Raw genomic sequence first — 5,768 nt, forward strand, 5'->3', positions numbered from 1 at the left:
GAAGCTGTTATGGGGTAATGACCATTTTTAAAATGGAGGACAGAGAATTCCATTGATCACAGTGGAAAAAGAGGACACAGGAGAGGAGAAAGATTGAGGAGTAGACTACAAAGGACATAAGTATGACCTGTGTATGGTTATTTTGACTTTGTATTATCAGTTCAGGTTCTCTTTAAGTGTAATCCAAATTTTTTTTACAAACACACCTCAGAACCACAACATTAAAACATGTCTATATTGCACCAATCCTACCCGTAGCTCCCAACTGTCCCTCTTTTGGAGGGAGAGTTCCTCTTTGGTAATCCAATCCCTCTTTCCTCATCTGTCCCTCTTTCAGGACTCGCATACAGATCTATGCACATTTTTCTGCATTATTTGCGTATGTGTTGACGTACATTTTACGCATGTGGTAAACAATGTGTACAATTTTACACATGCAGGACCAAGTGTCAAATTTTGTGAATGTCAAGATGGTCTTATTTCAGACACAGACTGGCAGGGACAGACAGCAGACTGGACTGACAGTGTGACAGAACACAGACTGGACTGGCAACATGACAGACAGTTGACTGGCAGTGTGACAGATCACAGACTGCACTGATAGTGTGACAGACAGCAGACTAGCCTTGTGACAGATCACAGGCTGGACTGTCAGGGACAGACATTGGACTGGACAGTCGTGTGACAGCAGACTGGCAGTGTGACAGACAGCAAACTAGCCTTGTGACAGATCACAGACTGGACTGTCAGGGACAGACAGTGGACTGGCAGTGTGACAGACCAGAGTGGACTAGCAGTGACAGACAGCAGACTGGCAGTGTGATAGACCAAAGACTGGCAGAGACAGCAGTGTGACTACTACAGACTGCAAGGGATAGACAGCAGAATGGCAGTGTAACAGACCACAGAGTGGACTGACAGTGGACTAGAGGTGTGACAGACCACAGACAGGACTGGTCATGTGACTGATTAATGACTGGATTTTTTGGAGATTAAAAAAAAAAAAAAAGACTGGACTGATAGTGTCAAAGACTGCAGACTGGACTGACAGTGTTATGCTGGGAATACACGTCTCGAATTCTGAGAGAGAGAGAGAGAGAGAGAGAGGGGGGGGGGGGGAGGGAGAGGGAGAGAGAGAGGGGGGGGGGAGGGAGAGAGAGAGAGAGAGAGGGGGGGGGGGGAGGGAGGGAGAGAGGGGGGGGGGAGGGAGGGAGAGAGAGAGAGGGGGGGGGGGAGGGAGAGAGAGAGAGGGGGGGGGAGGGAGGGAGAGAGAGAGTGAGTGTGTGTGTGTGCGTGAGAGAGAGAGAGAGAGAGAATTCTCTCTTTTCCAGGAAAAAAAGATAAAAACATGATGCTCATTTGCACACAGAAGAAAACACTTCCACTCTATGAACAACCCCCCATTAATCTGACACCGAACAGAGGAGAATGGAAATTACGCACTTGATCTATGGGTTCAGTCATCCTCCCCCTCCCCCTCCCTTCCCCCGGTCTGCAGCTGCACATGCTGTCACACAGCTCTATGTGGCTACAGTGTGCTGCAAAAGACAGAGGGTAGCGAAGAAGAGAATCCCATTGATGAAGTGCACTATTTTGTATCTCTGGCACCGCTGTCAAAACTCTGCATAGAGAGACTCTGTGCGAAGAGGCATGCTGCGGACGGACATCTGATCAATGCCACTCCCCCAGCTCTTTATTTTCTGTCGCAAACTAATGACGAATGCCTGTGCACTTCCTAGACCAGATCTCAGTGGATGTGTCTGAGAAGAGCTCTGGGAGGAGGGAGGGCAAATGTACACAAACATTCATGCAGAGGAGGAAGACGAGAGTAAGGGAGGAAATGACATCACAACTGGCTTCAATCAGAGGGACTAAAGATGGGGAACGTCAGGAACTGTTTTCTCTTTTTTACTATATACATTCTCAAAAATCAGACTGTGGACAGTACAACACATAGGTTATGTAAGTAAAACAAGTATTTATCTTCTGACTTGTCTTTTCTTTTTGCTCAGTGAACTGTGGTTTGTAATTCTGCTATTAAGACAATATTACTCATTTGCTGTTTAGTGATCCATCATAACAGATTGCTACATTATGCATACCCACCAACTGTCTCGATTTTCACTGTGACTGTCCTGGATCCCACTGCTCTATCCCATTTCCCGCTCATGCTGGCAAAATCCCAGTTTGAACACCTCTCTGTAGGAAACTGGGGCACCGTTCACTCTGATAATGGGGTGCCGCTCAGTTTCTCCATGCGGATAGACATGTACACTGCCCTAGCTGATCCTGAGCATTATCACTGTCCTGCAGGACTACTTTAACCCAGCTCCATACCCCCCGACTGTCCCAATTTTGCTGGGAAAGTACTGCTTTAGCACCTCCTGCACAGTGTCCCAGGGCACTGTATCAATGCCCCAGAAGTCCTAACTGGTCACAGAGATAACATCAGCACACACACAGTCATCCAATACTGGCCAATAGGAGCAGCACCAGCTTCCCACTAGTCAATACTGGTCCTAACAATGAGTCCAATACACTGTGAATAGGAGGGAGGGCCAGCATTTAAAAAGGAAGTGCCCATAATGAGCTGGACCTCTGTTCCAAGTAAGCCATGCTTCCTAGCTGAAGGGAGCTCTGCCTCCCCCTCCCCAAAGGAAATCCTGCCCCTTCCAAACCCAAAGGAAGCTCCGCTTCCATCCACTTAGGAGTGGAAAGAAGAGGCGGCTCTGACAGTATTTGCGGTCCAAGCATATGAGGACTCACGGGCTGTGTGGGAAAAGGTAATGAGCTTTTATGGTGTCTCGCTGGCAACAGCACCCACACTGACCTCTGCCACCCCCAGCAGCACCCACAGTGACCTTCCCACTCTCCTTGCAGTACCAGTAGTAACCTCTCCCCCACCCTCTAGCAGTACCCGCAGTGACCTCCCCCCCCCCCCCATCCCCTGGAGCACCCAGTGACCTCTCTCTCCCCCAGAAGCACTTACACTGACCTCTCCCTCTTCCCCAGCAGTACCCTCAGTGACCTTTTTCTTACTCCAATCACCCACAGCAGTATCCACTGTGACCTATCTCCCCCCCAGCAGTACCCACCATGACCTCCTCCCCCCCCCCCCCCCCCTTCAAGGAGCACCTTCAGTGACTTTCCCTGCCCAGTATCCCCCAGAGTAACCCCCTACCTTTGGCAGCATCCACTGTGACCCCTCTCTCTAAGCAGTATCCACAATTACCTCTCTCACCCCAGAAGTACCCACAGTGACATCATTCTACCCAGCAGGAGCACCTACGGTGACCTCTTTTCCGCAGAAGCATCCACAGTGACTTATATTTCCCAAGGCAGTACCTACAGTGACCTCTAGCCCCCTGCCCCTTCCCCAGCGGAACCCACAATCACCTCTCAAATTAAATGTAATGTCTATTCTATTAAACTGCATAATGTGTACATGGGTTTAACTGTTTTTAGAGGCACTCTTAATCTAATCCCTTCTATAACCATTGTGTCATGTCGCTACCATATAATTATATATTTACTGTGGAAAATATCTTATCTCTCGTGTCTGTTTTGTATTTAGGGCCCTATTTTTTTCCTTCAAGGAGAGGGGGCGCACTGTTAGTAGGTTCATGTACATTTGGCTCTGCCCACGGAATCTTATGACCACGCCCTCTTTCCGCCACTGCACATGTCACTTTGGGTTGCACCTTAGTGTCTCTTTTACCTGCCTCCAAAAGTTGGGAGGTATGCGGCTCCACCCCTTTTGTTCAAGTTCCTGGCACAGAGCCCACAGAGAAGAAGCCCAGGACAGCGTGTGTGAGACCCAACTGGCATGGTCCCATCCATCACATGGTGCAGTGCATTGTGCTGGAGTCCAGGGCAGAGAGGAAGAATGGACTGCTGCTTGCTATAACTTACTAAACTGGTAAGTGAAGTCTCTACCTCCTCATTGAACTCTGGCAGTGAGTGGTGGTGGTGGAGTAGAGAGGAGTAGGACACCATGAGGGTATTTCTTTTATCTGCTACTGTGAGTGGTGGCAGGCAAGGTGTGTGTGTGTCCGCACTGCAGGCAGAATGGTGCAATTACGGTGACTAAACACGCACTGCAACTTGTCTCTCATCCACCACTTGTCACCCACAGTATCTCTCACTGATTGTTACCTGTCACCTGTAAACTTTTGCCTGCCTAACTATTACAACTTGCCAGCCAATAAAACCTGTTGATCAAAATGTGCCTACTGCTAAAATCTGAGAATCACTACCTGTCTGGCACCAAAATCTACTGATCCCTACCACCTGTCATTACACTCTAATTTTCATTACTGATCACCATCTACCCACAAGAAAATTCTGAATAACACTACCTACCTGCCACTAGAGAATCTACCAACCTGCTACTGAGGTCTAGCAATCATTACCTACTACCTCTAAAAAGTTGTTATTATTATTGTTCAGCAGGGCTGATGTAATGTGCCTAAATAATGCTGACAAAGCTCCTAACTCCCTTTTTGGGAAGGACAATGACTATTTTGGAATCTAATCTTTCTGTCCCTTTTGAAGGACTGATATACAGATCTCTATAGATATATGAATTACTCTATTAAAAAGTGCTTATATGACGCTAAACTTATTCTTGTCCTCTATTAATGTATAGCTTATTTTTATTTGAACTATAAAAATATGTCCTTTACTTATACATTCTTCAAGGTATGCTGGACTAGGTGTGTCAGGGCATGTCTAAAGGTGTCTTTCTTTTGTATCTCTAAAAGTTGGGATGTATACATGATGGCATGTGACAGCTGTACTACATTTTCAACTAAGTGACTCTTGAAGATCTTCGCATGGGATGATCACCTGTGATCATCTCTAATAATAAAAATGTAGGGCTTATATTCTGGACATTACACATCACGCAAACACAAGTTTGAAGTAGACTTAGTACTAATATGTACCCATGTTTAACTCATCAGGTCACTTGTCAGTTCAGGTACACTTTAATATAAGAGAAGAGGAGGGAAACCCATGGAAGCCACACTTGCTGTATTAGATACATGTATAGTAAGATTTCAAGTAGACCTGAACTCTTGCTTAACCTCTAGCCGACCGCGTCATGCCGATGGGCTTGACCGCGGCGGCAGCCCCAGGACCGCCTAACACTGATCGGCATAAAGTCCATGGGGCGGGGATTTGCAGGAGATTGCGCGTGCATCTCCGCTTGGATGACAGAGCTCCGCTCCGCCATCAGTCTTCCAGCGGCGATCCTATGACAGCCGAAGCCTATGACAACCGATCGCACTGATTGGCTAGCGGGGGGAGGCAGGGCTGTAAAATTTATGAAAAAAATAATGTATATATTAAAAAATAAATCAGAGAAATATTTATTAAAAAAATAAACAAACATCCACAACGGAGAGCTCTGTTGGTGGGCAAAAAAAAGGGGGGGGGGGGGCCAAGGCAGCAAGGCCTTTAAGTTGTTTTTGTTAAAAATGGCCTGGTCTTTAGGGGGGTTTAAGCCCATGATCCTTAAGTGGTTAAAGTCAGGACTTTGATTTGGGAATTCCAGACCATTCATGACTTGTGTGTTTAGGATCACTGTCTTGTTGCATGACTCACTGTCTCCTGAGATTTCGTTTGCAGGCAGATGTGTTGACATTTTTCTTTAGAATTATCTGCTATTCTAGTATATTGGTCCATCAATAATGGCAAGCCATCCAGATCCAGGTGCAGCAAAACAGACTCAAACCAGAAGTCTTTCACCACTGCTTTTTACAGAT

General features: G+C 46.8%; 1 protein-coding gene across 2 annotated transcripts in view; it reads left to right on the top strand.

The window, feature by feature from the left end:
- The first annotated feature begins 3,588 nt into the window (after window positions 1–3,588).
- LOC137546733 (fibroblast growth factor receptor substrate 3-like) overlaps window positions 3,589–5,768 on the top strand; it is a 33,357-nt gene continuing 31,177 nt past the window's right edge. For both annotated transcript variants that reach the window (XR_011026332.1, XM_068269509.1), the window contains exon 1: window positions 3,589–3,919. The gene's annotated coding sequence lies outside the window, so the exon portion shown is untranslated. The remainder of the gene's footprint in view (window positions 3,920–5,768) is intronic.

Source organism: Hyperolius riggenbachi, chromosome 2 (genome assembly GCF_040937935.1).
Source record: "Hyperolius riggenbachi isolate aHypRig1 chromosome 2, aHypRig1.pri, whole genome shotgun sequence".
In the NCBI taxonomy this organism is placed as follows: domain Eukaryota; kingdom Metazoa; phylum Chordata; class Amphibia; order Anura; family Hyperoliidae; genus Hyperolius; species Hyperolius riggenbachi.